The following is a 26,400-nucleotide window of genomic DNA, read 5'->3' as shown; positions in this document are numbered from 1 at the left end:
CTGCACACCAGTACCCTGATTTTTTTAAAAATTACCGGTCATGCTTTCAGCCTGTGTCATGTTGCTTGAGAGGGTGCAGTGCATACAGAAATCTACACAAGTCTCTAGACATGCACAAGCATGAAAACAGTGGCTCTCTCTTTTCTTTTTTTGCCAAAATGCCATTTTCTCACATTTGCATATCTATATCTTCATCCAACAATGACCACAACATATGCATGCTCTGAATAGAAATGCATTTCAATATCTGGGTTAAGAACTAAGCTGGTGAATTTGATACAGGGAAGGGGCTTATTGCTAAGTCTCCCTTTTTCCCCTCTATTGCACACACAACTAGCATTTAATGTAGTCTTCTTCCCTTTCCCCAGTGTCTTCATTACAAATGCAGTAATAAAATGCAATACCAAAAAGCTAAGATTGTGTATGTAGGACGGTGTGAGTGTATGCATATGATATGGGTCCACTGAAGGCTGGACTCTTTCCTATGAGACTGCAGTCATTGTTCACATTGACTTCAATCTTAAACTGTTTCAAATACATCACAGCAAAACTACAGAATTAATAAGTCATACAGTATCAAATAGATAAAGTTCCTGTCAGCAACCTGCATGATAGCTCGCCCACTCTCTCTCCCGCTTTGTCCGTGTCTGTCTCCCTCCGACTCTTTTTTTTTTTTTTTAGATGAGTCCGATAGCAAATGTTGTTATAGGACCACAACATTTAATTAAAAATCACATCCCTAATAGAGACAAACACCTGTTTGCCAAAGCGGAGTTCAACTTAGTTGGAGGAAAAAGGGTTGCGAAGCCAGGTAGGATGTACACTGTTGTCGTTTCCATTACAGCAGACACATACTGTTCCCCAGCTGCTTAACATACTATATTAAGTCCTGATGAAAGCCGAAGATATGACACTTGCTTATCATAAGATGCACTTTTATAACGTGGGCAGTGGCTCAAGGGTGGGTAGTCAATAGAGGAGGAAAAGTCAATGTTATGGAAAATCATGTTCTTATTTAGGGAGTGACAAATGAGAAGCGACAGCAGTCTTCAGGGCTGGTGCGACACCAGGACATAGAGCTGAAGAGACAGGATATGCTGCAGCACGACTTCCCTCAAAGCTTATCAGATGGAAAGGTTACCTGAGTCCACATTCATTTAAAGACATGAAAGGAGATACATACACGTCCATTTATGCCCATGTACACGTTGTGTGTGGTCACGTTAGCCTCAGCTTGCCTGGGGATGACTTTTTATTTTTTACAAGGTGAGAGAGCAGGGACATCTATTCTCCCTGATGGCAGAATGGTTTTGCATAGCATAACGGCTGATAGCTTGTGACATAAGGGGCCGTAAAATTGAGACACTTTGTACAGGTATATCGCAGACTTGGGGTGGTCTGGTGGCACTGGTGCTGAAATATCTTCTGGGGTCATCTCCAGGCAGGGGCTGATCCACTTCATAAAGCTGGGACAATCACAGGTTGAGACATGGAGTAAGGGAATTTGGGAGGGAGCTCTATGGCAATAGAAATGTGCTTTTGGCCACTATTATACATTCCTCCCTCCCTCACTGCTCTCCCTGTTCCACACCGTGTCATGCTCAAAGGGGAAGGGCCGGGTGGACAGATGGATTCACTTCTTTTCTCTCCAAGTGTCAAATCTCATCTACAGGCCCATTGCTCTGAACGATGTGAGCTGCAATGTAAAATAACCCCCACAATCGGCAAGGGAGTCAAAAAAACGTAAGTAAAATGGTCTACACTTTACTTCTAGAGGACTTTAAGGTGAGACACTGATTAAAGGACAATCTTTTTTTCACCTTAGTCCTCGCTCAGTTCTTTCAGCAGGCAATACAAATGGTCCTTGGGGAAAACGTAGGACATGGATTCTTCAAAAAGTTTGATTGCAGAGGGGGAAAAACGATTGGAATTTAGACAAAAGTAGACAAAGTAACTGGCAGACATCGTGTCAATCCTTTCAACTGTAAAAGAAGACAAATTCCCTTTTGGCTTCTGCCTAATCAGTTATTGATCATAACGAACAGAGTTGATACAATGCAGCCAAGTCTCAGACAAGCTCAGTAGTCTCAGAAGAACATGAACGGGAGTTTAAAGCGTGTGGGTAAATTATCTTCAAAGATGTAAGAAATGATACAGAAGAAAGGTCATACCACTTCAGTCATTTGGAAATGGTTTTGGTGCTGGAAGACTAGCCAAGCTCCGACCAGTATAAGGTGAAAAATATGCTGTCGGCCAGTCCTAGCAGAACATTAAACAGCCCCAACCTCTTTCACCATCTCAGAAGGTACCACACCACTGAGCACTCCAAAAGCATCAGCCTCCCCTTAGAAGTCACCAGCTCAGCCCTACTGCTAGTCAAACTTCCCATGATTGCCATGAGCGATTGTGTCTGCTTCTTTTGCCATTACCACATAGGAAAAGAATACAACAAAGACTGCCAGGTGTGCATTATGACTGACAATGGTGCAAGCATAAGGAAGACATCAATAAAAAGTGCATACTTTTCCTAAATTTAAACTTCTTCCTACTTATTGAATTTATTTTGCCTCATGCTTCATTTCTTTTTCTTATTGTTTTGTGAACTCATTTAATTTTGTAAAATTCTGCATTAGTTTTTCTTCTAACATGTCTGAAATAAATAAAATTCAATTCAGTTTAAATCAAGACCGTTTCCTTAAATGATTGGAAAGGACTACAGTTTGGCCAATGACCCCATTTAGCCGTTGTTAAGCTATTAACTCAAACAAGTATCATGTCACTCTCTTGCTGTGTGTTTTGTAAACCTAGTTTCTCCGTTTAATAGATTGTCCAGCCGCACATTCATATTAGTGCATGTGAGCAGGCCCATTGTCAAGGAGGGAACACCTGTACAACTTGTCCCGGAGCCTGGGGGAAGGGCCCAAGGAGACAGTTGGAGAAAAAAATTTTTTTTCTTTTTTTCCCCTCTCTTCCCCTGTTAATACATTCTACAAGCATTGCAAGAAAAGAGAAAAAGAAGGGGAAAAGCAAAAATGCTCGGTGCCCTGTCTCTATAGGTCAACAGTTAACTGTTGATCAGAATCACCACGTGAAAAGAATATACAATGCAATCCTTTGGGAGTACTGAATGCAAGGTTGAATCTTCAAAGTACAATAAAAAACAATCTTGACACACGGGTGGGCCTGCATGTGAGTGGCTTGTGCACTGATCTCAGATGCCATGGGGCTGTCCTAACAGTCAGTAAGAACCCTGTGGAGGTAACTTTTTTTCTTCAGTATTTTGAGTACAGCACTTTTAAAGTGGTGATAGGTTAAAGGATAATGCTGGTGTTATTTAACTAACTACTATTTAACTTTCCGTTAATGACATTGAATGTATTTAGTAAGTGTCAACAAACCTGTTAATTGGCAGCATTCATAAGCTCTAACTGTACATGCCCAAGTCCATGTTGTTTAGGTTACAGAAGCCACTGGATCCCATTGTGCTCCGAAAAGCACCCATGATCATCAAAATCCATCACAACAAAACAACGTTGTATTGAATCACTAACAAAACAACGTGGAAGTAATTCTAAATGCTAATTATGTTTTCTACACACAAACCATTTGGTTTTTACTCACTACTTCCACCTGAATTAAAGAGAAAAAATAAAATTCTACAGACTATAATGTTACTTTGTAAATTAATACAATAAACTTACAATATATAGTGGTTTAATAAACTGTTTGCCTGTGCGGTTTTTAATTATTTTCTGGTTAGAACGAGACCAGTGGGACCCTGATTCTAAAGCTATGCGCATATGGACAGTCGTTTTAGAGACTGAATAAATGATGTAAAATAAGGAAAACATGAAATAACACTAGTGTTATTCTTAAAAGAATTCAAAAGCTATTTCATTTCTTCAGCTATTTTACCTCTGCCCACTATTCCAAAGTGTTATTACTGCAGTTTTAATTAATTGTAGTGTTGGCAATACTTAAGGAGGAGTCAAAGAGTGGTCAGTGACTTCATCTTCTCTTGGAAAAGGGAAGTGCAACCTGGCAGCAGCTCAAGAGGAGCTCAAACTATAACTGCACAAGATGGTAACAGAGTCGTTAGATGGTGGTCATGTCAAAATACGGTAGAGAGAGGGCTGGAACAAGATAAGACTACCACACAGGTCTTGTCAGCTGATAAAAAGACCAGGCATCTGGTTCCCATGCGGCAGGATATAGATGACCTTGAGACATTCCATAAGGCACTGAATCCACTGCTTCACCGATGCCCTCTCTGGGAAAGAATATGTCAGTGTATCTTACCCCCAAACTAGTCCTGCAACTTTTAAAGCAACTATTTTACCTTCAAAATAATTTTGATGCTTTACCGACTTAAGATGAACCTTTATTAATCCCCGGTCAGAAATTCGGGGGTCCAAGCAGCAAGGAATAGAAACACAGGAGAGGTACATACAGTATAGAAGGTACATGGTAGAACATAAATGATAAAAGATAACGAGTGGGTGGATGGACATGATATGCACTGAAACATCTATCGATAAAAATAACTGCACATTTGTACATACCACGTTTTTTTATTTAACAGACTAGAAAACAAACAAAACAAAACAGAGACGAAGTGCGCCAGTGAGTAAGAATACAAACCAAAACAGCGATAAAGTGCACTGGTGCTTAAGAAAAACAGAACAAAAAAAACAGAAACAAGACGTGCGCCAGTGACTAAGAGTCCAAGTGTCGGGGGTTAGCCTTGGTTGTGGATCCTGATGGCAGCCAGCATGAAGGAATGCCTGTTCTCTTGCACTGTTTAACTTTGGTGAACAGAAGCAATCTCCTGGGAGTGGTGCACAGCTCTTTACAGGACTAAGTCACACACCACAAACTGGATCATATTTAATGGAAAAAATGTTTTCTGGTTTTCCCTCTGATGTCCTCTCGCTGCTCACTGTAGCTGTTGTCAGCTGTTCTGCGCAGTTAGCCGTGCCACCAGGACTTGAAGCATGGAGTACCAGAGGAATATTGGTGTTAACAGAGGCTTAATGGGGATTTTCTATTGGCAATTTTGGCCGTGCCGAGCCGAGCCGCACAGATTTGCATTTCCATAACCAGTTTAAGCATATCAAGCCATACCTGAGATGGACCTTCTCTGGAGTAGGCCAACCCATGAGAAACCCTCTTTCTGTACTATACAAGCATGCTGCGAGATTCAAGTCATGTCTGTGCAGGACAGGAGCAGAGAAGTTTTTAAAAGTGTGTGTTTCTCACTGAATCTCTTTGATTTAAAGTTCAGTTTATCTTCTGCTTCCCCGTTTGAACTTTCAGATATCTGCTTTATTCTACTGTTCATTTTGGGCTTTCAGCTGTATTGGAGTTGTGTTCAAGTGTAATACCGGCAAAAGTCATCCCATGTTCTGGCGGTCAGGCAGGTCGGTGTATAAGCAGAGAACCGGAAAAAACAATGACACATCACTGACGGTAGGATAATAACAAATCATACAACCCTTGTACTGTCATCTACAATCAACATGCCTTTGTAGCAAAACGATGACAGGTAAAAACCACATCAAACTGTGTAAAAAACAAATGCAATTTGTTCAAAAATGATACACATACCTCATTGTACCAGAGGACAATGTGAGACAACACAGATTCCAAACCCTTGACAACAAACTGCATTAAAACTCCATGGCAAACACTGTGTTTTGGTTGATAGCCCTCCTGATAACGTTTGTTAACACAACTGTAACATATGTTTGAGACAGTTGGTTTTTTTTTTTAACACATGCTAGCAGTGCGGCTCTAAGGATAGCAATTTAGTTTTTCAGTCGGTTCACGACTGTGGGAGACTGAGATATCTCAACAACTAATATGGACTGCGAGTAAATTGAGTACAGTGTGTCTTTCCTCTAGCACCCACTTGAGGTTGACATTTTTGTTTTTTGGTGAAATGTCTTGACAACTATTGGATAGATAAAATCTGGTGCAGATATCCACGGTGGATGACCCTTATTCCACTACTTTGGTGATCCCTATGCATTTAATCAAACGGCAGGTTGACTTTTTCCTCTTTCATCTGAAATATCGTAACATTTGCAAATCGATTGTCACCAAATGTTGTACTTGAGACGTTCACGGTCTCCAGTAGATAAATCCTAATAACTCTGGTGACTCCCTGACTTTTATTCCAGCACCAATATGAGGTTAATATTTATGGTTTTGAGCGAGTTAGGTTTCTCCACAGGTATTGGATGGATTGCCGTACAATTTAGTGCAGATATTCATGTCCCCCTTTTGTAATAGATTTAGTGATCCCTTTGCTTTTCATCTGCTGTACAGTCAGTTGTTCTTTGCTAAGAGTTATTCCAAGAGCATTACAAAAATATTACATTCACATCAGTAAACATACCAAGGTAAACAGAAAAACAACATTTACTATCTATGCTAAGGGATGACATCAGTTGTTTTCCCATTACGTCCTACTGATATGTGGAAGAATGTCATGAAGAGGTATCTTTGATCAGATATTCCAAATGTAACTCTATAATATTAAAGTTCTTGACATAGCATAGATGCACTGAGCAGTTTGGCACTTTTTGTTAAACTGAATAAGGGACTAAAATATGTAGAAGGTATCGTTTAACAACCGTAACAAACCTCAGGTATTGTGTTTAAACAGAGAATGAGGACCGGATCTCTGGGCACACAAAAAGTCTTTCCTCGTGTTTGTCCTACAGTGACTCAGGCAGACTGGAAAGCACTTTCACCTTGTGCTCCAAAGGTAACTACCACGCAAGAGAACAAGCTTTGCTTCAGTGCTTCAGGAGTGCTCCTCAAAGTGACCCACTCTGATATCTCGTTTAATAAAGCAAGCTTAGCTTTGGTAACATTAAATCCTAGAAAACAACAATTTCTCAAGTTGCTCTGGAAAACTGCCGTGACCTGGTTCTTAAAATGTCAACAAAGTTGGCAGGGATGAGGGTAATTTGCCACCATTAGCCATGAGTTCCCACTAACTTGGAGCCTGTGGTAGAGCAGGGGGACCGGACCTTGGAGCTCAGGGAGCAGCATTTCATACCTTTGGACTTGAACCTTTTTTTAAAAAAAAAAGCAAATTCCTTAGAACTGTTATAACACTGTATAGTGATTTTTTTTTAAATAAAAAACTAAAAGTTTATACAGACATTTACTCTGTATCTTGCAAAAAAATATATCTATATCAGCAGTCCAAGGAAGCCAATTATGGCACAATGACAAGTGTTCCTTTCCTTTTAGTACACTTGCATTGTTTGAGGATTTAAGATGTTACAGTTATACACGATTGTCAGTTAGTAATAGAAAATGTTATCGGGTGAAGTTTGGTAATAAATGAGCTGTTAAGTTAAGATGGGATCAATGCCAGCTCAGGTTAGTCTGAAATTCTGGTCTGCACAGTCAACATATTTGGAAATGATAGGGCTTTCAAGCATGGAAAACATTACACACAGACTTGCAAATTGCCATTTTGACAGTCAATAACCCTAAACATGCAGCCTTCATTTGGTTTTGTCAAAGTTTTGGTTTCATTGCTGTTCCCAGAATGGAATGGTTTCACATCAGTGCTTGCATGACATTACTCTCTGCTAGCCGTCAGTCACCTGACACCCACAGGGAGAGAGTGCGAGTCTCTGCCAAGAATTAATCCCTCAGAAACATAACACCTTACAGATTTATTGTAATGTGCATGTTATCCCATTTTTGGAGAATTAGGAGAGAAGTTTGGCACAGTAAAGTCTATATTATGAATACAAAAAGTGACGTGGCATTGTCCTTTAAAAGGAAACATATTTTACTTCATTTGTATTCATCTTATTCTGTGGTTTCTGGGTTAACTGTTGTGCATTTTCTGTAATTAGCAAGCATTATATGACTTAAGTGTTTTTTTCAGAAAACAAACTCTCCTTAGAGCTTTAACAGATTATTCTACTAATAGTATTTAATTTAATTAACCAGCAAAATAATTAAAGCAATATTACACAAGAGGGTGAGGTTAACCATCATTATTAGCAAACAATGAGGTCCTGACTGCAACACTGAAGTGCCAATAATGAAGGTAAAGCTCTCATGTAATATTGTAATCATACTGTACATTCAATAGTGTCCAAAAAAAGATATATAAAATATGTATTCATATTGTGGGGCAGTTCCTTCTCTTAAGCTTTTGTCTAGTGTTATCTCCATTATCATGAAAATACATGAGGATGAGACAGACAGCCAGCTTGAGCTAATGTTAATACTTTGTAGAGATGTGGGATTTCCCAAACTGAATAAATACAACACATAAACACACAACTGCCTTGCCAGCTCAGTTTTTTAAGTAGGGTATTGGCTGAATTTTTTCCCATGGACAGATTTAGCTACTATATTTACACACATCCCATGTAGGCTGTTTTTAAGATAGCGCTGTTACTGAGTCACTAGCTGATCTGATGTTTCAGCCAAACCCTGTACTAATGTTCAATTGTCATGCATTGTGTATAACAATGTACATGTACTGTGTGAGAACGGAATGATTGAGCGAATTGGACAATTTGACAGAAACTGTATTTGACAGACAGATTTCCGCAGAGTCTGAAGACACTTGGTATTTTCCATGATGTTGCTTATTTCAGGGACTTATGGCCTTCAGTCATGGTCTTTTGCAAGTGAAACACATTATCAAGAGGTCAGATGACTAATGTGGCCAGTCAAGAACATTTCATTGTTTGGACATAAAACTGCTCCTTGGCTGCTTAATCTGCATGTTTAAGCGTTCCGCTGCATTGTCATAAAGTTAGGGGACTTCAAGGGGACAACAACAACCTCAAACACTTACAAGGCGAAGAGTCAGCACTTTAACTTCATAGTCATAGTTTCATTGTAAAGCCAATGTGGTGGAGTAGAGCCAAAACAATGAAAAACATATCACTGTCCTAACACTTTCTGACTGCACTGTATGTAAATGCGCTAGATGTGTTAAGGTATAAGATTCCTTTTTTATTCTAAAGCTTTTCCAATTCAGCAAAACAAATGAAAATGTTAATCTAATGTTGCATTCATAAGATTCATTAGAGGTGTATTTGAAAGGGTAAATCAGAGCCCCTCACCATAATCGAACATGTTCATTTCATGAAACATAAACACATCAGCAAAAGAGTGAAGGAAAGTAGGCTTAGCTAATATTACTAATTTATCAATCCCTGCTTTTGCAGTTGTATTCATATGAGGTTTATGTACACATAAGAGGGCCAAAAAAAGAATTACTATCCAAACAGAATGCTGAGTTTCCTCCCTTTTCATGTAGTTTACTCTAGTGTTTATGTAATTGTACCCTATCCACTATCAAAGCTAAGAGTCCACTCTCTCATGTGTATCAATTACTCTGGATAATCACCAGCCTAAAAAAGAGTTCATCATTCCTGGGACAGCAAGACATAAAGAAGACAATTTAATGTATCAAAGGGAAGAGTAGATACTTTATAAATGTGTTATTGTTGTGAAAGACAAATCAATTTTTTTTTTGATATAATAACTCAAAAGCTTGGAAATATCCTCATGAACACAAAAATACAATCAAATATCCACTGCATCACATGTCTGTGAGTCTGATGACAAAGACAAGAGAGACACGTGATGAAAGCCAAGCTCGTGCTTGGGAATAAAATGAAGAGTTAGCAACATTACAAAAATTATCTATCAGGAAATCTCATCAATTTGCTTCACCTCCATCTCGCTGGAGGAGGCAAGCAGCATGTGAAAAGAAAAGCTAGGGCCAAGTGAAGTGAGGTCAGAGTTTCAAGAATACCCATGTGCTCCACATTAGTGAGATAAAGAGAGGCTAAAATGGGCTTCAGCTGCTGCTGCTTTTCAAACTGTCAGAGGTTGGATATTTTTGGTAACAGTATTGTGCAATTTCTTTGATTTCTTTGCAGTACAATGTCCACCTATCAGAAGCCACCGTGCACCTACAGAACTGTCCAAATTCGAGAGCGATGGAGAAACTAATTCTCTACAGTATTCAGAGTATAAAGTTATTTCCATTTGCATATGGCAAAGGCCTGACTTTTGCAGGCTACATTAATGTCAGTCCTGAGCTGCCATTTAAGAATAAAGCATTTTTGAAGATTGACTTTTCTCCTTGGAGTTAGTCCTCTGAGAAATACTGTGGGCCAATTGTGGATTCCTCCCTCACCCTGACTGCCGCATTCAGTAAGAATGAACGAGGCAGAAGTAGTAGCGTTCAGAATGCAAAGTGAACAGAGTCGCAAGAAAAAGCATTTTGTTGACATATTTGGCATGCACAATCTTTGCGGGAGAAACCAATAACTGCATTTGAATAAGAAGAAGAGTGAAAAAAGAGAGGAAAAAAGGAAGCCTTAGAGACAAAATCTCACGTGATAATAATTCTACTTCCAATATTTGGTACAGCACCACGGCCCCTCGTGTGAAAAGGGTTGCTGATGATACAGACTGATCTGATTCTGCTGATCTGATTAGAGAAGAAAGAGTGCATTTAGATAATGAAACCTCAACCTGGTGATGCATTAAGCTAATCAAACAACCCTGCCCTGAATGATTTTGCAACAAAATAATCAAAAACAGCTCTCCCAAAACGTTGCCGCGACCCTGTCTGCTTCTCAGTCAGCCAATGAAGGGAGCATTGTCTGATCTAAACTCCAGAGCAGTGACTGATTGGCTGACTGCTGAAGAGACCGGCAGCAGGCCTGCTGAGAGCAGGTGTGCATGTGGCGGCTGTGTGTGTGTGTGTGTGTGTGTGTGTATGTGTGTGTGTGTGTGTGTGTGTGTGTGTGTGTGTGTGTGTGTGTGTGTGTGTGTGCGTGTGTGTGTGTGTGTGTGCGTTTGTGTGTGTGTGTGTGTGTGTGTGTGTTAGTGTGGTGTTGGTAGGTGGTCGCGATGAAGAAAACCCTGTGTGGAATCATAAGAGCTAAGGCTGAACACCAAGGCTTAGTGTTTGTGTTCTAGAAAGATAAGCGAGGACTGTAGCAGATACTCACTTACATTCTCACAGACACTCAACACTTACACTGTGCCTCATGCAAGAACCACTCATAGGAACAGAAGCGGAAAGTACATGTGATTTAAGAGAATGTGATGAGACTTAGGATTTCCTGCAAGGACTTTAATCTAATTAAAAACTATAATTATTTAAAGGGTCACGCCCTCATGAGTGGCACTGCTAATCCTGTGAAAACAGTTATACCTCCTGTGGCTTTGGAGGGGCTTTCTAAAGTTTGACAACAGAACGATATCTTTAGTTAGGTTTGAGACTTCATTACCCCTTCAAAACTGGAGGAGATGAGTTAAACAGGCAGGGAGGATCTAATGAACGATGCTGTTGAGTTGCATAAGGGGAAATGTAATCGCCTATACTTGGGTAGAATAAGAAATAAAAGATAATGAAACTCCATTCACTGAACAGGACGGTGTAGCTTATTTTATTTCTTCAATCCAAACACTGAACTCAAGTCAGACGACCCACATTGCTACCACTGCCATTCTGTCCCCTTCAAAATAAAAGCACTCAGGAGGCCTACACACTATTAATGCAGTGTATTAAAGTGCTGTTGTGTCCTGTTGTTTGGATTAACGTTATATCTCCATGAATCCTGAGACATGAGCTGTTGTGTGATGTTAGTTTAGTTTAACTCACCCCTCCTTCTTGCCTAGTAGTCCTGGCTTGCATTACCGGGCACACAGCAACCATGCTAGTTTAGCTCAGCTGAAAATTCACTCACCAAGATGTTACAAAAAGGCTAATTAACACACGGCGCACAGGTCCCTTGATCGTCTTGGTAACAAATCTTGTCTATTGTCTTCAATACTGCTAGGTTTAACTTACAAATGTATCAATATTGACCAAATGTAACAAAATAACATACTCTCTATTTTCCCCAGAATAAAATACTGCTATGTAGCATCTCGTCTACTGTGTTACTTGCCCAAGGCTTTGTATTTAATCCACTGTCAAAACGGCTGCATCCTCTGCTTGTTGCAGGTTTTCACCTGCTTGTACCTCTGCGGGCTATTCTGGGGGCTTACGACAGCCACAGGAATATTGTAGAAGTTATTCTGTAATCCTCAGAGAAATAGCAAACTCCTATTAAGAATATAGATGAAACCAAAGGGTGAGAATAATCTTTATGTTGTGAATGACTCATGTGCGTTGCTTTTTAGGTTCTCTTTTGGTGAAGTGAAGGACTTGCTGTGTTAAAACATCAATTCCTACAATTGTTGGTTTCAGATATTTTAACAGTATGGGAGACTAGAGGAGACAAGAACAAAGTGGTCTTGGACGTGCCGCAGACGCATAGCCGGTGCACATGTGGACACCAGCTGGACACATCTTAGCCTCGCCACCACTATTCTCCCACTGCTAAGTCGATCTTAAAGTCAAACACACTCACTCCTCGCCCCTAAATACTAATAAACTGTTCCCCCCATGCTGCATCCACAATGCGTTTTGCACGCGCCTGTGCACATGCCTGGTCTGTTTAAATATAGCACAAATCACTGCATACGCAGGTGTGGCTGTCACTGCATGTTAAAGTGTCCAAGTATATGAGGACCTGGAAGAACACTGTAACAGAGGAGGCATGACTCTCATCAAGATGTCTGGCTGTGCAGTGCAGAGACCACACCAAGTATGGACCAAAGCCACTGAACAGGTAAAAGCCATAAATCACTGTTCAGTCAGGCCAGGGACAGACAAAGACACAGACACAGACAGTCTCCGCCTGCTGTCACACTACCTAGAACTCCACACACAACTGCCTACACACAACACACATACTTGTGCGGTGCATTCACGCACATGCTGTACAAGATGCTGTGGTCAACAAGGATCTAGCACCGTCCACTGGGCCTGGATATAAAAAAAAGTGGTTTATGGGCCTAATGCAGACGTCAAGGGCATTGTAGTCTTGATTTACGGTGGCCCTGTGGCCGGATTGTGATGTATTGCCGAAGCACTGCATTTTACATTTTGATGAATACTGTTGGGTACGGGACCAGATAAATTCTGAAGACACTTTAGGGGGTGCTGTGTGCCAGGCGGTGAGCCTCGAAGGTTGCCAAGGAGAAGCCAGATCATTATAATAGAAATACCAGGGCCCTTTTTGATTTTTTATTAATTCTTCCGCAAGCCACAAGCCTAACATTCACACATCTTTTAAAGAGGGCAAAGGGGAGAAGGACTTTTTTATAGTGGTGTTATATGAAGGTGGAAAATAATAAGTCCACCTGGAAGACAGGAATAGATGATTTGAAAAAGGTTGGAGACTAATAAAAAAATCATTATGGATTTCCAGGTGGGGTTTCAATTCCAGTGAACGTGGCAGGTCTTGGCAATATGGAGGACGCACACTCCAAACTGAAAAAGATAAAATAGAATTGCAACTTAGCACATGGTTGTCCTACTTATGCCCCCTTTCACTTGTCATTCCACTTTTATTCCTGCACTCCCCCTTTCATTGCTCTCCTTTCACTCCTTCTTAAAAAGCTCTAAGGTGATATGAACACAAACAAATGTGGCAGTATGAATAAAGCTTTGACCGCGCATAGGAGGCAATGGAAGAACCTTGATGTGCTGCGTAACTGAGATAGAGCCATGGATGCACAACATAAATCTAAATAACTAAACTCCTATTTTAGAAGGTATGCAAGCGCAAGGAATGCTTAACACATGACGGACACTGATTGTGCAGCACAGAGACCTGTAAACATTATATCATAAATCAAACATTACAGGTGAAGTGAGGCTGCAGCCAAATGAAAGCACCTACTTCTTCTGATAGATGTGCTTGCTAATGCATAGCTGCTCATAGTCCGCTTATGTGGCGGAAGGCTTGTCGTCAGAAGGACATGATAACTGTGCTTGGAGTTTAATATCCTAACGTGTGGTAATCCTCTTAGTAGATGATCTCCAGACAAAGGGAGCCTTGCAATGGACAGGCAAAGCCACCGTACCTTATCCTCATCACTCTTATCCCCCCCCGCCCAATTGGGGCAGCTGCTTCATCAACATAGAAATAACATAACACACAAAACACTAATACACATGTACTGTAAGCATGTGCACATACTGTAGCAGGTAATGTGCAGCGTCCGGAGAGATCAGCCAACCCTACCCACAAACATAATGTCCATATTCATAAACAGACTGTGGCGACCTTTTACACCTACCAGTAGGTTCAGAAGGCCATTATAGTCTGTTCACATAGTAACTGTTGTTGAAGTGATTGGTCTGGGACAAAACAGATGTTACTTTGTTAGGATAAGGCAAGAAAACTTTCTGGTTTAGTGTAGATTTTTAATAAATGTCATCGTTGACTTTTAGTCTCACATGGGACGTGAACTCGGCTTTTCAAAGTGTGCGTTTGGACCACAATGTTGAATCACCCCAAATATCCAATGTACCAGTGTAAAGGTGTTAGCTGTAAGCTAGCTAGTAATCATTGCCTTTGTATGCAATCAAACCGATTCCAAATCCTTCTTGCATAATATAGAAAGAAAGAATTGAAGAAAATTATGGCACTTCAAAAATAACCTGTTTTGGGGGTTTTAAAGATTCATTCGATATCAACGTTATTGTCTGGTGAAAGGGTTGATGGTTGCTCAAGCTTTAAACACTGATATGGAGATCGCAGACTCTCCCCCCCCCCGGCCCATAAAAAACAGTCAAGGTATGCAGAGTTTTCACTTGCCCACTTGATTGTAGATAAAAAGGCATAGTGACCTAACACATACAGCAACCAGGTCATCCTCCTTTTGTCATATACTTTGCTTGTGAGGTGAAAGGTTTCCCCTGATCTCCTTTGATCCCTGGCATTAGTGGCGATATTCAAAAGCATCGCTAAAATCAAACCATCTGTCTGTCTACATGGTCTGTACGCAGACCTCTGGGATTCAGAGTATGATCGCTTCAAATCTACCAGCCCCCCAACGTCTACCCCAACAGACAAACACATACACACACAAATACACAATTCCAACCCAGTGAGAGATTAAAGCTGCCACAGACCTATATAACTAAATAATCCTTTGTTTAAAAGAACTTCAGCATGTCATATCCTAACAGTGTCAACAGCCTCTAAAGAGCAGCAATTTCATGAAATGAACAAGAGATTGTATAAGTTATTATTCAACACAGAATATTACATTTGTACAATGGTGATACAGGTATGATAGTGCCAGCATAAAAAATATCAATATGATCTCTACTGTCAGAGGATTAGCATGGAGGTGAGTGTACAATCATAGTGACGGTGAAAGGGACGTGGAGTAACAGCTAAGGCTAAATAACTTACAGTAAACAGAAATGAATCAGATTAATTTTAGGCATTGAATTAAGCTGAAAGGATGAAAGATATTTGGATGTTCAGATATACACAGGAAGAAATAGACAGACAGACAGACAGACAGACAGAGACACACACACACACACACACAAACACACACACACACACACACACACACACACACACACACACACACACACACACACACACACACACACACACACACACACACACACACACACACACCATTAGGGCTTGACAGAGGTCACCTCTACAGAAAAAAATACCCTGGAAATCTCACATTAATCCTTACTTTCCCTTCCAGCACTGCATATTAAACACCACTCTGTAACGCGCACACACACACACACACACACACACACAAACACAAACACACACACACACACACACACACACACACACACACACACACACACACACACACACACACACACACACACACACACACACACACACACACACACACACACACACACACACACACACACACACACACAGATTTGCCCTGTCACACAAACTTGTTTAGACACTATGCTGCATCATACCCCCTCACCTCCTCTTACACGCATACACACAAATAAACACATACAGACTGCAAGCCTGGCAAACCCACTGCCCTGCACACACACCACCCCTTACTTCACAATCACAGCCTGAAATGCTTGAAATGATCTCGACTGGGAATTGAGGGCAAGATGAACACACAGGTGGACTACATGGGGAGAAAACACTCCGCTGGTGTAGCAGACAGGTTGCAGCCCAACGTAGTACCAGTGAAATGTTTTCCTTTGGGGGATCAGAGAGCTCAGGTAATTTTTTGGATGATGCTGATGGTGTGTATTAAACAAAGTGTATCTAATTGGATTACACTTATAATCATTTAGTCCCCTGGTTTTGAAAACATTGCATAGATAAGGTCTTGAGATGTTATTTTTTGCAAAGAGGAGTTGAATAAATATTAACTTCACTCTCAATTCAAGATTTTTTTCATAAAATACCTTCTATTGTTATTCTCTCAATACCAATGGATGTGTGTTTTATTCTGCCTCAAATGGGATTAGTGATTCCTACTAAAAGTCCTGAAAGAGTGAAGCTTCATGTTAAAATACGGTCTCCATTCCACCCACATGCAGATTCTTTTTTTACCAACAAAACACATCATCAAACTAAATGATGTGTTAAAACGAACATTTTCAAAGTGAAATACACTGAGGGATTAAGGGTTATGCCAATCGTTTATTCTGCATAGAGCTATATGGAAGCTTGTGTAGGGTTCCACTGAGGGGGGTTTAAAAGTCATGTTATAAATGTCATTGTGTTCTTCAATGAATATTCAAGCATTTCTGTGACAAACAATATTATCTGTGCCATCTTTGTTGATCCCTCAGCAGTTATTGAAGCTCTTAAAAAAGGCTCTTAACCATGTGTCTTAAATGTGTTTTCTGCCTCAAAAGGAAGTAACCTTTTGTTATCAGTGTTTGCTTCATAAAATCATAGACTGTGTTATGAGCTGACAGATATAAGACATTTTTCTTCCAGCTAATTAGATGATTAGCTAAAGCAGTGGGGGACATGAATTATAAGCTGCCATCCACTGGGGAAAAATGAGATAAGAAATACGATAAAATGTATTCACTGACGACATGTAAATTGAAGAAGGTGGAAATATAAACATGTAAAATACCACCTGCAAGTGATTATAGGCATGCAGGATAATGCATGCAGTACAGTCGTAATCAAATGAAGTGTTATTAAGGGGAAAGGGGACATATACGCGGTGGGGACTGATTGAGTTACAGTATACTGCCATATCCATTACGGGGGATGTAGTGGAATAAATCATTTACATGAGAAATGGAAAACAATGGCTCATACGAAACACCTTCATTCTTTAAACCTAACTGAAGCCGAATTGAACCTTATTGAGGTTTCATCCAAAATCCATTATTAAAAAAGTCCCACCTTACAAATGATTGGCACATTTTAAAGTATGTAAAAATACTCTGCTGTGATTCATATTTTGTTTATTGTTGTAACAAAGTTTTCCTACCCAAAAAAAGCTAAGAAAACATAAAAGCTGAAAATTAAGCACATTTTCTCTGTTAGAGGAAATATCTGTTTTGCACCAAAATTGGCGATAGCGGATTTTTCATAATGGTTAGTGTAGTTAATGTAGTTAGTCATTTTCATTTCTTTCTTTCATGGCTTCTCCTCTGATACGCCTTGTTTCACTGTAGTTTCGTGAGTGACAGGGAATGCACCAGCAGCAAGTTGACGTGATTGGTTTTTCAGATATGTGATGTTTAAAATCCTGACTTTCTAAATCTGGAATTCAGAGGCTCATTGGCACACTTACAGTTTGAAGGCGGAAATGTTGAGTCAGGGCGTTGACTGCTCATTTCGCTCATGATATGTCTTGTAGCAAAACACAATATAGAATATATATTGTTAATATATGTTAACAAGGTTAAAAACAAGATTTTCATTGAAGGGGGTACTTTAATAAATAGTTTATGCCATTAAAATAACCTTTTGTGCCAACTAATATACAGCTTTTACCGGTTAAGTGATTTCTTGTGCTACGCTGTTTAAGGACAGCTCATCAAAGTGACATGAAGTCACTCTATATCAATCAGTATCAGTAGTTTTCCAGGTCGAGCACGAAAGGCATGTTTGTCACTGCAAAAACAGGTCATTCATCCATTAGCAGGGTAAAAAAAGTAACAGACATACAAATAAAAATGGGCTTTCATCTATCCATTATTGGCACTCCTGCTTTGCCAGTATCAGCGGCTCCCACACTCATGAAACGTTAAAACTGAAGCCGCACAGAGACCCATCAGCATGTTAAATGTGTTGGTGAAAATAGATTTAGAAGATTTAGGGTAATGGAATAATCACCGTGAAGGATCACGGCGGAGCGGAGTCATGCAAGACTAGTTGTGGCGACCTTGGATTCCATCAATACTGTCTCTATCTCTTACAAAACAACACAGTGCTTGTTGCCTTTCAGATGACTTAAAATCAAACCCAATCACAGTTCTGATTACAATGGATAGATTTTATACCAGTGAAGCAAGGCCAGTGAAGGAAGACAATAGTGAGGGAGCTTGAAAAAAAAAATAGAATTTAGACAAAGATCAAAATAGCAGAGTTACTTAACATCTTACGAAAGGGAAAAAAACCCAGTGAAATCAACTCAATTCATAACCTTATCTTAACAAGAGATACCATAACCTTTGAAGTAATTCTACAGTCATTTTGAGCAGAGCTGAGATATGTTCCACACATGATTAGGAGTTATTATTTGTCCCTAGGGCTATGGGCATGTGTGTCGAGAGCAGATACACGCCCTTGCTGTTTATGTGCGTGTAATTTACTTGATGTGTATCAGTGTTGTATGCTGTCTGACTGGGGTGTAATTGTGTTGTCACTGAGGTGTGGAGAGTGCCGCTGGGAGAGACAGACACAGAGAGTGGGGTGCTAATGCATATGGGTGGTCATGGAGGTGAAAAGGTCAGCATGGTGAATTCACCCACGGGTCCTAAAAGACTATTGTCTCAATCAACAAAGACTGTGGAGGAGTAAATAGAGGGCAGCTTTACCACCTAAGAGACAGAGCACACACACACACACACACACACACACACACACACACACACACACACACACACACACACACACACACACACACACACACACACACACACACACACACCAACTAACTACCCAACGCATTATTTCATGCTTTCAGCATCTTTCTATCTGTCTTGCTTTCCACACCTCTGTGAGTCCCTCAACCCTCTCTACCTCTCTGACCGGGATTTGTGATCTAAGATCAGTGCGTCCGTAATGCCCTTCTCAGTAGACTGACAGATGATACAGCCTGCCCTTTGGGCTCCAGTCGGTATGGCTACAGATCAATACCGGAGCTGGCTGCCTGTCAGCATTCACACAAACATGCATGCTTGCACAACGCACACATGTGCACGCACACACGTGCGCGCGCGCGCACACACACACACACACACACACACACACACACACACACACACACACACACACACACACACACACACACACACACACACACACACACACGGCAAGGCATTCACGTGCGAGGCTAGCATCAAAGCTCATCTGAGCTAGTTGGCATTTACCGGAACAGGACCTGGATGTGTGCAACACAGCAGGAGGGGACATTCCCGGGATAGTTCCCAGCCTAGAGGAGCAGCATGGTTGGAGGATGATGAAACTGAGGAATTCCGCTCACAGATTCCTTTGGCTCCGCCGGCTGGTTAAAATAAGCAGTCTGGATGGACGGACTGGCTGACTGAGCGAACAAAGCAACAGGTTGAAGAAATAATCAAGAGGTTGAAGTGTCTGCGAGATGCGTGTGTGGCCGTTTAACCTTTGTGGGAGAATGCGTGTGTGGTCATTTGAGAGTGACACCCTGTGGCTCCCTTAGCTCAGAATGTGCAATGCAAGGTTTAGGTAAAGATTCATTCACTAAAACATTTTAATCATACAGTATTCTGAAATGACTCAGTTTAACATATGTATAACTGTGAATAACATTCGGTAAAGCTGGGCGATATGGCCAAATCTTCTCACTACCATATAAAACATCGTAAAGCCTATTTTTATATGCTCCTGAGGGAATTAAATACTTGACAAATGATTATTAGTACAAGTATTTTAAAGTACAAGTATTTTCTTATTTTATTAAGTTAACTTTAGTACAAAATGAACATAACCTGCAAGGATCAGACAGTAAAGTATCAGACTGTAAAGCATCAACCAAAAGACATAAATATTGCTGCAGCACAGTGGAAACAATAGAAGAATATATACGACAGACATTTTATATCTTTTCGACAATATACAGTATATCATCATATGGCCCAGCCAACTTTGGTTCATTTTATTTTTGTCAAGGATATTTTAAAAAATTAATGAAAAAAATCTTGAAATCACACATTTGTTTCAAGTATCAAGTATTTGTTTGTTTGTTTGTACACTTTTGGAGAATAACATTTGGGAATTGAACATTGAGACTGAATAAAATGATTTTTTTTTGCAATATGCTGTAGCTCTAGTGAGTTCCTCAACATCAGGCTCGACCATCATGCACATACTGTAAAGGCAAATAAAGTAATTACCCTTCAGGCTAGAGAAATTATGGACATCTCTCTCTGCTTAATAGATGCAATGATGTGGAAATGTTGTGAAAACCTTAGGTGCAATCTTAACAAAAGGTTGTTCGTATTTATGTTTTTCCCCTATTTATATTCATTCAGAAGAGAAAATCATCATATTGCATTTTTATGAGACAACCAATTCATACACCCCTACATGCAAGCACACATGCAGATAGTTGCACATACATATATAATGTTTCATTATTTATTTTGACAATGAAGACCTTTGTGGAGGCTCTCTGACCCAAACTGAATTGCTCATCCATTCCAAATACGAAGTGCCTTTCTCTGCACACTTGCACCAATGTGAATTGACCTATACAAATAAACGTTTTCCAAGAGGGAGCCTGTATTGCCATTGTTCCGTTGTGTATTGCGTCACTGATGTCTGCCACATAAATAAAAATGAGAGATGAATACATAATGCAACAGATTTGACACATGGAATTACACTAACACCCCCACACTCAACTTGTCTGCCACCTCCCTCTCTCAAGCAGGCGGTAATATATTGTCTCCCACTGCCATAGCAGCGTCAATCAATAGGCAATTAAAGACAAGCATATAAGGTCTCCAGTGGCCACCAGTGTATGTGGCGCTCTTTGGCCGGGGAAATAAATATGTAAATGGTTCACTGGCGGAATAGCATCAGTCAGTATCTTTCAGCAAGCACAACATGAGGGATATCAATAACACCTCTCTTTACTGTCCAGCAAGGCCACTAGTGGTTAGAGAGGGCCCGGAAGGGATGCTGCCCAAGGCTATAGAGGGCTGTGAGAGGTACAAGTGTGTGTCCTTGTCTGTCATTATAACTGAATGATTTGCCAGTTTAAGGGCAGACACACATACAGAGCATATAAGCAAAATATTTGGATGTAAAGCAACATATACATACACATAAACAGCCCTGTTTCCAAATGCTCTGTTGATATTTTTTCTCTATTTGCTCATTTAATCACATGGAACACAAACTTCACAAGCCTTATGGTCCTTCTCAGTCTCTCTGTATTTTTTGCTGCACAGAAACTCAGTTAACCATCAATGGTGTGAAAAGGGACAAGCCAGATACAGCTGGCTCCAGACATGTAGATACTAATTCAGTCAAAAGAGATGTATCTGGACACATCAACGTCAAAGCCACATCTGAAACCGTAACACTATCATCTGATTTTGCATTATCTTGTGTTGCTATGTAAATCATTTCTGCGCTTTGAAAAGCAAACAGCGGTTGGAAGAGCCACTTTAATTAAATACAAATGATCATAAAAAAATGTACTTGTTAATCCTTTATTCACAATATTAATGCTATAGCTTTGAATAATATGGAATTGGCATTATCACATTGCTCTATCTGAGCAATTTATTAGATCGGTTTAGCCTGAATAAAATTGATTTGCTACCAAAGTCTGCAATGCTTAATTAAAGCAGGAAATCAATAACAAGATGGCAAGATTAACATTATATTGATCCTTCAAGGAGAAATTCACTTTGTTATGAAAAAGGATTTACTGAAACCGAGGCTACTTAAAACCAATAACTAGGGATGCTCGATATTGGCTTTTCTGCCGATATCCGATATTCCGATATTGTCCAACCCTTAATTTCCGATACCGATATCACCCGATACCGATATATGCAGCCTTTTTACACCAAAATTCATCACATATCACCTATTATGGAATTAACACATTATGCCTCATTTTATGTGATGCCCCACTGGATGCATACATAAATGCAACATGGCTTTTCAAATGTAAACACAGTCTGTACAAAATAAGTTATTGAAAAAAGGGCCATTCATTTATTTGTTTGTGTTTTTAGAGAGAATATTTTGCCTCAAACAACACTACAGACAACATTACAACAAGGAAGATGCATAGCTTCAGTCCAGAGTAGTAAACAAACTTAGTTTTCTTTTTCCAGACTGAGTAACGACAGAGCCGTAACTTGGCAAATAATACAATCAATAAATTAGCAGTTAAGCTCAACATGCTAACCTGTATTGGATCTAACGGATACAGCACCAGAAATTAGCTTCTCGACGTGACGGTAAACAACGCTGTACAGTTCAGGTAAGCACTGGTCTGAGAAACACTTGTGACTGAGAAATGTAGCTTATCACTCCCCATGAATCTTCTTGAGGTGGGTGATCAAATGTGATGTTCTAAAGGGAGACGCCTTGTTTCCTCCTCTCATAACCAACGCCTTGCAGTCATTGCAAAGCGCACATATACTGTTAGTAGATGACACTTGGAAATACTTTCAAACCACGGACATCTCATGCACCGGGAGAGCTGAAGCTTGTTAGCCACGGTTAGCAACCTACGAGTGAAGCGTGTTGTTGTTGTTATACGTCATCAAGCACGCGCCTGTAAACGGCCCGTGTTGCATTCAGGTACACTCGGAAATGCTGAAGCCTACAGAACTAACATCGGATGTAAAAACCCGATACCGATAATTCCCGATATTACATTTTTAACTCAATATCGGCCGATAATATCGGTGGGCCGATATTATCGGACATCCCTACCAATAACCCTTCTACTCCATTACATTTATCTGACAATTATACAAGTTAAGTCAAATATTATATTACAAACAGAATGAGTTCACTCCACATTATTAAATGTAGAGTACTTGCACTTACTTGGACATTTTGGTGATGATACTACCTCTTTACATTGTGGGATTGTTATTTTTAGTTGTAAAAGGCATTAATTTCCAATCAGTGGTACTTGTAACCCAGGTACCAGGAAATACATGGAAATATTGTGTAGCTCAATATAAATTATTATAATTTGAAGCAGTTAAAGCTGTAGAACTTGAATACCACATTACAATTTAGGGTGCATGAACATTAATGAGCAGAGGGGTTTAAACTGTAAAAATAAGAAATGGTTACTCATTAATAGATAGCTAAAGTAAATGAAAACTGTTGAAATCGGTAAACTGTAGAAATGGTTAGCTAAAAGTAACTAATAAATTGTTCCATCCATCCATCTTCAACCGCTTGTCCCTATCGGGGTCACAGGGGGGCTGGAGCCGATCCCAGCTGACATCGGGTGTGAGGTGGGGTACACCCTGGACAGGACGCATGTCTATCACAGGTAACAGAGACAGACAACCATTCACACTCACATTCACACCTATGGGCAATTTAGAGTCATCAATTAACCTAACACGTGCATGTCTTTGGACTGTGGGAGGAAACCGGAGAACCTGGAAAAACCCACAAAGACACGGGGAGAACATGCAAACTCCGCACAGAAGGGCCCCAGCCCGGATTCGAACCAGCAACCCTCTTGCTGTGAGGCGACAGTGCTAAATATGCTTCTGCCACTAGTAATACACATACAGACTACAATTCAGGGTAAATAAAGACATTTCAATTATAAAGATAACATATTGTAAAAAACAAATATGCAGTATTTGATATAGTTAATGATGAAAAAATGATATCCAGTTTGAATTACTTCAATTGGTCACATTTGAAACAGTCAGGCTACTTTTTTCTATGGCTTAGCAAGTTAAAAAAGCAATAAGTGGAAACAACTGAAGTCAAGAATCTTACTACTTCCACAACCAGGACCTGGATAAACAGTCCCGGCAACAGTCAGTAAGATCTAACAGATCCAAGGATGCAACACAACATAGAAGCATAATGATGAAAAGTAGCCCTCTAAAATACCTGCTCACCGTAAAGCCTTGTGGGATGCTAAGATTTATGGGTAACAGAAATGCAGTGTGGGAGTGAGAGTGTGATGTACAGCACACAAAACCTTGACCCCTTCAATCCAAACCCCCTTGTGAATAATCTCCTGGCGTGGAACTTTACACCTCGATACAGTGCCTCTTGAACACTCATCCCCTTACATGAATAGCATTGCAGCATCTCTCACTCGCTGCCCATCTCGGTGTCTCTGTCGCTCTACATTCCTTCTTCTACTGCCTCTGTCACCACAGGCGCCATCGAAGAGCCTGACAGTTCAGCCCCGCTTTGATCTCAAGGCACAGGTTATCTGTTTCCTGGCTAATTTTAGTTAGCCCCTTTGAGCTTGGCTTCTCTTTGAAAAACAGATAAAGGTACAATGCAGTTTGGCCCCTACACTTCCAGGAAAAAGGTATTCACCCTCACATCTATCAGAGTCTACTCGACTACTGTAATCTGCGCAAGATCATCCCCCTTGCTACATCTGTATTTTAATCAACGCTGTGTGCAGAGCAATCCCAGGTGCAACAATGTAGGCTGAAATTAAAGAAATGTTATGTGTGCTAAAGTGGCTCCCATCCAACGGGGGCTTGTTGAGTAAACAGAGCAATACACATGAGATATACAAGGAGGATTGCTAATCAATCCTCTTGGGTAATTAGAGGCTCACAGTTTAATTTTGCTGCGATGTTAACAGATTGTCAAAGCAGATGGAGGAGGGGTGTGGCCGGTGGAAGCAAAAATCTTACCTTTCCTAGGAGGATGAGAAGTAGGAGGAGCAACAGCAAGCTGTGGAGGTCAAAAGTCTAAAAAGAAAAACAGTGATGCAGTCAGTTTCTGCCCGTAGGGTTACTAAAACCTTGTGTTTGAAGTATGATTCTTATTAGGTATGCAAACAATTAATCGATTAATTGTCGATAAGAAATTACTCAATTAAAAAAAAAAATGCAATTAATTGCGTTTTGAACCCATAATTCCCCGCCAGTCCACGTGAGGGAACACTTGACGCCAGGCGTACTTGACGCACACGTGGGAACAGGGCTCAGACGACAATGACAAGACAAACTAGAAGCAGTACACTGACAGCATGAAGAGGCCAAAACGGACTGCAGTATGGAGCCACTTTAAGACGTGAACTCCCGCAGTTTCGTCTCGTTAACATCAGGCTACAACAGGAGTATTTTTTTCCCCCTGAGAACTGTAGGCTACACCGCGGCTGACACAAGAACAATTTTAGTGTCAAAGTTTAGTGTTAAAATCTCGTTGTGTCTCATTCTCGTGGGCTTAATATCATGTATCGTCTCGTCACATCCCTTATTCTGAATGTATGGTATATGTTTTTAATATTGTACTGTCATGACAGTGATGGTGCTGCCGGTGTACCTTCTATCTTGCATCTTCAAAAGAGCACAATAAAAATGTCACACTGAATTTGAAACAGCACATTGTAATATCTGCATCTCATATTGATTTACCGTGTGTGCTCCTAAAATTTTCAGTTGGGGGCCAAAGTGCTACTAGTGAAAAAAGTTAGTCTAGCATTTTATGTTACGTATAGACCTTTTCAAAGTTGTAAACATTCTAAATGTGTTCAAGTTTGATTCCTGTTGCAGTGAATGTGAACGAAATCAGCTGACAGGAAGTTAACAAGGACCAAGGCTGTTGCCTAGTAATGGAATTCCATTAAAAAGGTCTATACAGTTAACCTATTCAGAGGGAAATTCAGCTTCTCAGAAGATTTGCCGCTTATCAATTAATCGATCATCGATCGATAAGATGAAACAACTATCGATTAATTAATTACTCAATAATTTGCATCCCTAATACTTATGTTACTTTATTTTTATTTAAGGCTTTATTTATGAAATTAGTCTACTAGTGGTCATTCTCATATTAGATGGTTTTCCCTACCTTCACCACCCCTTGAATTATAATGTCCTAGAGAAAAAGAATGTACCCAACAATAAAAATATAAAAACCTAGACTTTTATTTGAACAGCCTGGAGGTCTAATTTAAAATCTGAAGAGCGTACACAGCCCGACCTCAGGTAGAGTGTGTTTACACCAGGTTACACAGCAGTACACTTCAGTTGTCTCCCTATGATTTTACAGATCGGTCAGCCAAGCTGGTCTGAGCCTCATT

At 40.2% G+C, this 26,400-nt stretch overlaps 1 protein-coding gene across 1 annotated transcript in view; it reads right to left on the bottom strand.

Moving 5' to 3' along the window:
- Positions 1-26,400, bottom strand: part of tspan9a (tetraspanin 9a) — a 154,940-nt gene that overhangs the window by 99,204 nt on the left and 29,336 nt on the right. The window contains exon 2 of the mRNA XM_083917118.1: positions 25,007-25,063. The gene's annotated coding sequence lies outside the window, so the exon portion shown is untranslated. The remainder of the gene's footprint in view (positions 1-25,006; positions 25,064-26,400) is intronic.

Source organism: Echiichthys vipera (assembly GCF_963691815.1).
Source record: "Echiichthys vipera genome assembly, chromosome: 7".
In the NCBI taxonomy this organism is placed as follows: Eukaryota; Metazoa; Chordata; class Actinopteri; order Perciformes; family Trachinidae; genus Echiichthys; species Echiichthys vipera.
Note: the sequence above shows the minus strand (reverse complement) of the source record. Positions and strands in the feature narration are given on the sequence as shown.